The sequence below is a fragment of the Triticum dicoccoides genome, chromosome 2B (assembly GCF_002162155.2).
Source record: "Triticum dicoccoides isolate Atlit2015 ecotype Zavitan chromosome 2B, WEW_v2.0, whole genome shotgun sequence".
Classification (NCBI taxonomy): Eukaryota; Viridiplantae; Streptophyta; class Magnoliopsida; order Poales; family Poaceae; genus Triticum; species Triticum dicoccoides.
The window spans coordinates 249,859,630-249,869,553 of NC_041383.1; positions in this window are offsets into that span (position 1 = coordinate 249,859,630).

Genomic DNA, 9,924 nt, shown 5'->3' on the forward strand with positions numbered 1-9,924 from the left:
AAGATAACCCTCGGGCTCCAGAAACCCAAGGGAAAAAGGGCTAGGTGAGGCAAATGGTAAAACCAAGGTTGGGCCTTGCTGGAGGAGTTTTATTCAAAGCGAACTATCAAGGGGGTCCCATAAATCACCCGACCGCGTAAGGAACGCAAAATCCGGTAACATAACACCGGTATGACGGAAACTAGGGCGGCAAGAGTGGAACAAAACACCAGGCATAAGGCCGAGCCTTCCACCCTTTACCAAATATATAGATGCATTAATAATATAAGAGATATTGTGATATCCCAACAGAAGCCTGTTCACCATGGAGCAATCTTCAACTTCACCTGAAACTAGCAACGCTATAAGAGGGGCTGAGCAAAGCGGTAACATAGCCAAACAACGGTTTGCTAGGAAGGTGTCAAAGGTTAGAGGTTCATGGAAATTTGGGGAGGCTTGAAGAACAAGTGATAGGAAGCGCAACATAGCGATAGAGCAAATCAACTAGCATAGCAATGATAGTAGTGAGATCCAGGGTAGCGGTCATCTTGCCTGAAATCCCGCTAGGAAGAAGAACGAGTCCATGAAGAAGACGAACGGGAGTAGTCGAACGATTCCTCACAATCGCAACATTACCGGAACTAAGAAGCAACACCGAAAAGAAACAAACAACAAGGTAAATGCACAAGCATAAACATGGCATGATGCACAAACAAGTATGATGCATGTCCGGTTTAATGAGGCATGACATGGCAAAGTGCAACAAACAATACTACAAGTTAAGTGGAGCTAAATATGCACGAGTTGCATATTGACAAAACACCACATTCAAGTTATTTAGTTCGCTCTTGTTTATGTACCCAACAATATTAAATGTTAATAAACATGGCAAGGGGTGAAGCATAAGTAAACTAACTATTTAGGAAAGTTTAAATGAGGCCGAAACAACAAACAACAATTCCGGAAAATCCTCATGAGCAATATTCGAATTTGGTACTGTTCTGCCCTAAAACATATTTTATTGTTGTTAAACAGGAAAATAAAGTCCACCATGTTGAACTAGGCATTTTTCCACCCCATTTACATATAAAGTTTATTAAAATGGAGCTACAGTTATTAAGTTATGAAATAAAATATTTTAGCATGGCATTTAAACAAATTTAAACAAACATCATGTTAAACATTTTAAACATGGTTAGAAACAACATATTGTGAAACTAGATGCAATTCTAATCATTTTACATATATGACATGTTTAATTTGGATGCATGGATAATTACTTATTAATACTTTAATATGATGGCATTTTTCTGTAATTATGCATGCACAAGATATTTAGCAAATTCGTCCAGGAAAAAAAAACTACACTGGGCCGAAACTGCTGGGTGTGGCTGGGCTGCTCACCATGGGCCATGGCCCAGCTGGTGGAGCGGTTGGGCTTGATGCAGGCACGGGAGCGGCTGGCCTTGGCGCAAGAACTGGCCCAGGGCGCGGCGTGGTCAACGAACGGGCGAGCGAAGCCCCTCTGCTCGATGCAGAGAGAGCAGAGGCCGGCGGCGCTGGGACTTGGCGAAGGCTGGGCCTCTCCAGCAAGGCGAGGACGGGGCGAGGAGCTTGGCGCGAGGAGGAGCTTGGCGAGGCGGCTGGGAACCGAGCCGATCCGATCGGAGTTGAGGCGGAGGTGCAGCGGGGCAAAGGAGAGGTTCGGGACGATGGTCCATGGAGTCAAGCGGAGCTCCTGTGTGTGACAGAGAAGATAGAGAACAGGTCACATGAGAAAGAAAGAGGGATTAGAGGAGGGGGAAGAGGAAGGCAGGGCAGCGCTGCTCATCTGGTGGTCAACGATGATGGCGCAGGACAGCGTCGGCACGGGGTTGGGGTCCGGCAGTGGCGCAGGTCCATGGAGCGGAGTGGGGCATGGAGGAGCTCTTCTCCTCCGGATCGAACAGCAAGGAGAAGGCAGCAGGGCGCTGGCTTCTGACGAGGCCGGTCGAAGACGGCAGCCTCAGGCAAGGGAGCTCGGGCTCATGGATCGAGAGGGGCGCGGGAACTCGGGCGCCGTGGTGCTCTGCTCCCCGAGCTCAGGCGAGGCAAAAGGGGATCCACGTGCACGTGGGGCTGCTGTCGCGGGTGCGAGGAGAAGCATAGGAGGCCGAGGGCGCTCCTGCGGGGACAGGGCTGCTCTGGTTGGGGTGGTCGGGCACGCAAGATGAGGGAGATGGTCGGAGAGGATTTTGGATCAGGTGCGGGCTTGGATCCCGAGGGAGAGGAGTGGCGGCGGGAGGATGGGGATGGGGCAGCCGGCCTAGGTTTTAGGGTTTGGTTTCAAATTAGACTAGGGGTGGACTATATATATGGAAAAGGAGGGAGTTTGGATCTCCTGATCGAAATCTGACGGACGAGAATAAATATGCTAGGGAATCCAATTAAGAAAACTGAGATGTTTTGAAGATGTTTGGGGATGATCTGAATGCAACGGTGATAACTGAGTAGTTCGAGTTCGGGGCAGTTTTCGGATGCACGCAAGAGGGGGTCTGCGAGCTGGCAAGAGAGGTTAGGTGGTCGGACAAGAGGGAAACAAAAACACGGTTGGTCTTGGGACAGCCACCCAACGCAACGGAGAGAAGCGAGGAGCGGCAACTACGAGCGGGGTGCGAGTTTTATGAAAACATGCAAATGTAATGCGCATGATGCTATAAGATGAGAAACAAGACACGAACAAAATGCAAAACAAAAGACAAAAACCCAACCACGGAGGAAATAACATATCGCATCTCCGGAAAAGGCAAGAGTTGGAGTTACGAATATGGAAAGTTGTAACCGGGGCGTTACAACACTCCACCACTACGAGAGGATCTCGTCCCGAGATCTAGGATGGCATTGGAGAGAAACGGAAGAGGAAGAGAAGAGGTAAAACTAAGTTGCTTCTTTGACGAACGAGTGAAACCACGAACCTTGAGAGGTTGAGCAATTTAAAAGAAAGAGTACAACTGAGATGAACGAGATTGCAAACAATCCGTTAGAAAAGAGGAACAAGGAGTATTACGGGGACTTGAAGGTTGCAAAGACATGAATCAAGAGTTTAATGGACAAGATAGAATTCAAAACCACTGCGGTTAAAACAAGATGAGAGAGGAAGAATTCGGGCAGCACTCCGGTTGAACATGGAAGGAATAGAACATGAACTTAAGAAGATGGGATGATACTTGATGAAATCAACAACACACTGCGTCCGGAACTATTGAAAGAATGGCACAATGGGTAAGAAGGATTTCAGATAGCACTAAGGTTGAAAAGAGAGGCAAAACTTAATAAGATGAAAGAACTTGAATGAGAACACAACACTCCGGTTAAATGGATAAGCAAGAAAAGAATATGATCCTCACAATTCGAGATGATGAGTGAAAAGAGCACATCACAATGCCTCCGGAAGAAAGAATAGAAGATAGATCATTGGAATAACAGAATGAAGAAGAAAATGCCAACCTCTGCCACAAATGAGCTTGGAAAGCACCCTTCCAAGAAGGTTATAGCGGAGTTGTTGGAAAACCAACAACGAAACGAATATGTTTGTAGTGGGCTTATAGAAAACTTCTCAAAATCATGAGACGAAATTCTGCCACTACGGAAACAAATAATCGCTTGGGATCAACCAAATGATGAAAATTTTCTTCCACCAAGATGATAGAGAGATAACTTGGATCATTGATAAGCACCATGAATAGCAACATTCCTTAGGGAAGGCTTTAGGTGAAATCTATACCAAGATAACTCCAAAGAAGAGATTGATGGATTTAAAATACCTCATCCTTGACAACATGTGAATCGCGAAACCTGAATGGAAATTGCCAAGAATGATATAACACCACCTCAAAAGCTAAGGTAGAAGAATTGCACTTTGAAATGCAAGAAGAAGAATACTTGAACGCCTCAAAACAAAACATGTGTTGAGCACCATGTTTAATTTTGAGTATAGCTTGGCGGGTCATAACTTCGAGAGAAATCTTGAAGAACAATTGAAGAATGAAAAGAATCCTTGATGAACCACCATGTAGAGCCTCCATGAAGAACTCCGGTAATAAAAAGATGATAAAAAGAAAGAGAAGTAGAAAACACAAGGTGAAGCCTTGCGATGATTTAGAAGGAGCTTCGCGACGAGATAATTGAGAGAGCTTGGAACTCCGGAAAGAAAGATGAAGCCTCTCGAACCGAGAATTACTTCATCATGAACAATCTCCAGAAGAAAAGAATTGAATCACCTCGAGGAAATAAGAATAAGATTTATTATATGCTTATCCTTCATCAAATTTAATTGATGACAAGCAATGGATTTGGCATACTACTTATTCCCGTAGAAAGGATTAAGAGAGATATAGCGCAAATTTGAGAAGGTATTGATGGAACCACGGTGCGATTTGGAAACAACGAATATTTGATATGATAACAAAGGAAGTGAAATCTTGAACGAACCACCGTAAGAATTGAAAATGAACGTAGCAAAGGCACAATTCACCGGAAAGAATGAAGATACTTGAGGGGATTTAGATACAAGTGAACAAAGAGATCATGAGCTTATTAGAGAATACTTGAATGATGCACCGGTAGAATATGGAGAAGGAGAGCTAAAAGCTGAGAATGAATAAACCCGAAATGATGGCCTTCATAGGAATAAAATGGAAAGAAATCACGAAATGCCCCAGATGGTAAGAAAAGAATTCTCACAATCAAAACAATTATGAGGATAGCATGAAGCTAGAACCATGAATCTTCAAGAGAATGGACCAAGATTTAGAGGAAACACTTCTTCGGTCTTCACATGTTGAGAATGATGACGAGAACCACCAAATTTGTTGAGGCACTTCGGAACAAAGAAGAATAGAAATGATGAAGCAACGATGAAAATATTTTGAAAACGATCTTGGAGAAGGGATATGACTGATGAAAATTCATTCTTACGTCACACTTTGAAAAGAATTTGGGAATGACTCCGGGAAAATTAGAAGAGTCAGGTAGGATCCTGGAAAAACACCTGTGGGTTAGGGCCCACTCAAAAGGAAACACCGTTGAACGATTGATTGAAAGGGGGGATTGCACTGGTTGAATTAAATTGCTTGAATGAGATAACAACCTCGAAATATCTTGAACGGATTGAGAATGGAAACACAAATCTTGTGAGACATCTTTAGCACTCCAGAACAAATGGATAGGAAGAAGTGAATGATTAAGAGGTGCAACGGCATGAGAAAGCATTTGACACGAGGAAAGGAATATGATCAACACTGAAAGCTTGAACTGGATCCTCCGGAGAAGAAAAAAGAACGAAGGATGATGAACTTGAAGCTCGTGAGCATCTTCACGAGGGATCACCGGATCAGAACATTGATTGAAAAGAGTGAAGTGACTTCACATGAATAAATGGATACTTGATTAAAATAAATAAGTCCTTGAAGAAAAGGGTGGGAGGGTGGGGAAAACAAAGACAACTTGGGATGAACAAAACAAACACCATTGAGAAAATCTTAGAATTGATCTCACAAATGTTGAAATCGGATCCACTTGAACAGAAGCACACCGGTTGGAAAAAATTGACATGACAATCTCGATGATCAAAAGGATTAGTACTCCCATAGAAATATGAGAACACCGCTTGAAAGGTATGGAATCAACACTTGACATTGAAGCAACTCAAATACCACAAATAAAACAAAACAAAGGATTTGGCTTGCAGAATAAGCCGGAACAAATACATATGATAGAGATTTACCCAATCCCATATCAGGCATCTGTCGGAAAGATATTCTAGGAGCTACTTGAATTCCCACCTATAAACTTCCGAAACTTTCTGGTTATGCAATCTGGTGTTGGGGATACAGGGGAAGCAATATATCTCACCCAAACTAACAATCCCTACATCCAGCTGTATCCATCCGTCAACACATAACCAAGAAAACTCCGGAAATCGTGTACCTCAACCTTCGAAAAGCATCCGTTATACGAGCTATGGCAATACTCCCGAACTCCCCAGTACTGGGTGACGTCGAGGTTATCTCACCAACAACTGCATAAAAGAGATTTTCGATGTTGGCAAAACTCAGGTATTCTAGAACTGCAACGATAAAATTATGACGACAACACCTCGGACTCAACTCCCCAGGACACTGCCACAACCCCTAAATGTCAGGAGGCACTAAGAACAATGTTCTCGTCATAAGAATATCGGAACGATTCCAATATACCCGCGTGATCCTAAAAAAATTAGTGAAATTGGAGGAGAGGAAAGACAAAACATCTACGTCAGGAGTCCTCACCAGAGCGACGAAGGGGGCTGAGGAGTAAAAAGAAATCCTACTCTCCGATATATATAATCCTAAGACTCAAAATAGTTTTCTTCTAGACTCAACAACGGCCAACAATCAAGGGGGCTCCTATGGTCGGTCTAGGCTCTGATACCAACTTGTCACGCCCAATATGCGACCCTATCCAAGAGGAACTCGAAGGTCCCACCAAGGATAGACCCGCATATTGAAACGCTTTTGCAAGGTGGATATCATTACATCAACATTACATAATAGATGGGGATACATACAAGAGGCCTACAATGCCACACGAATACAACATCATCTTACATAAGAGCACCATCCAACTACGGATGAAACACAAACAAAAACTCAAACGACATCCACCCTGCTATCCCAGGCTGCCGACCTGGAACCTATCCCCTGATCGAAGAAGAAGCAGAAGAAGAACTCCAAAACAAGGAACATCGCTCTCGCGTCAAGATCATCGCATAACCTGTACCTGCAACTATTTTTGTAGTAATCTGTGAGCCACGAGGACTCAGCAATCCCATTACCATGGGTATCAATACTAGCAAAGCTTAATGGGAAAGGAAGGGGTAAAGTGGTGAGGTTGCAGCAACGACTAAGCATATATGGTGGCTAACATACGCAAAAGAGAGCGAGAAGAGAGCAAACGGAACGGCCGTGAATCTAGCAATGATCAAGAGGTGATCCTGAACTCCTACTTACGTCAAACATAACCCAAAACCGTGTTCACTTCCCGGACTCCGCCGAAAAGAGACCATCACGGCTACACACGCGGTTGATGCGTTTTAATTCGAATCAGGTGTCAAATTATCTACAACCGGACATTAACAAATTCCTATCTACCACATAACCGCGGGCACGGCTTTCGAAAGATAATACCCTGCAGGGGGGTCCCAACTTAGCCCATGATAAGCTCTCGCAATCAACGAAGGATATTCCTTCTCCCAGGAAGACCCGATCAGTCTCGGAATCCCGGTTTACAAGACATTTCGACAATGGTAAAACAAGACCAGCAAAGCCGCCCGATGTGCCGACAAATCCCGATAGGAGCTGCACATATCTCGTTCTCAGGGCACACTGGATAGGTCAGCCTACGAGTAAAACCAGACCTCGAGTTGCCCCGAGGTGGCCCCGCAGTCTGCCCGTTTCGGACCAACACTCGAAGGAGCACTGGCCGGGGGGGGGGGTAAAATAAAGATGACCCTCGGGCTCCGGAAACCCAAGGGAAAAAGGGCTAGGTGAGGCAAATGGTAAAACCAAGGTTGGGCCTTACTGGAGGAGTTTTATTCAAAGCGAACTGTCAAGGGGGTCCCATAAATCACCCGACCGCGTAAGGAACGCAAAATCCGGGAACATAACACCGGTATGACGGAAACTAGGGCGGCAAGAGTGGAACAAAACACCAGGCATAAGGCCGAGCCTTCCACCCTTTACCAAATATATAGATGCATTAATAATATAAGAGATGTTGTGATATCCCAACAGAAGCATGTTCACCATGGAGCAATCTTCAACTTCACCTGCAACTAGCAATGCTATAAGAGGGGCTGAGCAAAGCGATAACATAGACAAACAACGGTTTGCTAGGAAGGTGTCAAAGGTTAGAGGTGGCAATTTGGGGAGGCTTGAAGAACAAGTGATAGGAAGCGCAGCATAGCGATAGAGCGAAGCAACTAGCATAGCAATGATAGTAGTGAGATCCAGGGTAGCGGTCATCTTGCCTGAAATCCCGCTAGGAAGAAGAACGAGTCCATGAAGAAGACGAACGGGAGTAGTCGAACGAATCCTCACAATCGCAACATTACCGGAACTAAGAAGCAACACCGGAAAGAAAGAAACAACAAGGTAAATGCACAAGCATAAACATGGCATGATGCACAAACAAGTATGATGCATGTCCGGTTTAATGAGGCTTGGCATCGCAAAGTGCAACAAACAATACTACAAGTTAAGTGGAGCTAAATATGCAACGAGTTGCATATTGACAAAACACCACATTCAAGTTATTTAGTTCGCTCTTGTTTATTTTCCCAACAATATTAAATGTTAATAAACATGGCAAGGGGTGAAGCATAAGTAAACTAACTATTTAGGCAAGTTTAATGAGGCCGAAACAACAAACAACAATTCCGGAAAATCCTCATGAGCAATATTCGAATTTGGTACTGTTCTGCCCTAAAACATATTTTATTGTTGTTAAACAGGAAAATAAATTCCACCATGTTGAACTAGGCATTTTTCCACCCCATTTACATATAAAGTTTATTAAAGTTGGAGCTACGGTTATTAAGTTATGAAATAAAACATTTTAGCATGGCATTTAAACAAATTTAAACAAACATCATTTTAAACATTTTAAACATGGTTAGAAAAAGCATATTGTGAAACTAGATGCAATTCTAATCATTTTACATATATGACATGTTTAATTTGGATGCATGGATAATTACTTATTAATACTTTAATATGATGGCATTTTTCTGTAATTATGCATGCACAAGATATTTAGCAAATTCGTCCAGGAAAAAAAACTACACTGGGCCGAAACTGCTGGGTGTGGCTGGGCTGCTCACCATGGGCCATGGCCCAGCTGGTGGAGCGGTTGGGCTTGATGCAGGCACGGGAGTGGCTGGCCTTGGCGCAAGAACTGACCCAGGGCGCGACGCGGTCAACGAGCGGGCGAGCGAAGCCCCTCTGCTCGATGCAGAGAGAGCAGAGGCCGGCGGTGCTGGGAGTTGGCGAAGGCTGGGCCTCTCCGGCAAGGCGAGGACGGGGCGAGGAGCTTGGCGCAAGGAGGAGCTTGGCGAGGCGGCTGGGAACCGAGCCGATCCGATCGGAGTTGAGGCGGAGGTGCAACAGGGCGAAGGAGAGGTTCGGGACGATGGTCCATGGAGTCAAGCGGAGCTCCTGTGTGTGACAGAGAAGATAGAGAACAGGTCACATGAGAAAGAAAGAGGGATTAGAGGAGGGGGAAGAGGAAGGCAGGGCAGCGATGCTCATCTGGTGGTCAACGACGACGGCGCAGGACAGCGTCGGCATGGGGTTGGGGTCAGGCAGTGGCGCATGTCCATGGAGCGGAGTGGGGCATGGAGGAGCTCTTCTCCTCCGGATCGAACAGGAAGGAGAAGGCAGCAGGGCGCTGGCTTCTGACGAGGCCGGTCAAAGACGGCGGCCTCAGGCAAGGGAGCTCGGGCTCATGGATCGAGAGGGGCGCGGGAACTCGGGCACCGTGGTGCTCTGCGCCCCGAGCTCAGGCGAGGCAAAAGGGGATCCACGTGCGCGTGGGGCTGCTATTGCGGGCGCGAGGAGAAGCAGAGGAGGCCGAGGGCGCTCCTGCGGGGACGGGGCTGCTCTGGTTGGGGTGGTCAGGCACGCAAGATGAGGGAGATGGTCGGAGAGGATTTTGGATCAGGTGCGGGCTTGGATCCCGAGGGAGAGGAGTGGCGGCGGGAGGATAGGGATGGGACAGCCGGCCTAGGTTTTAGGGTTTCGTCTCAAATTAGACTAGGGGTGGACTATATATATGGAAAAGGAGGGAGTTTGGATCTCCTGATCGAAATTCGACGGACGAGAATAAATATGCTAGGGAATCCAATTAAGAAAACGGAGATGTTTTGAA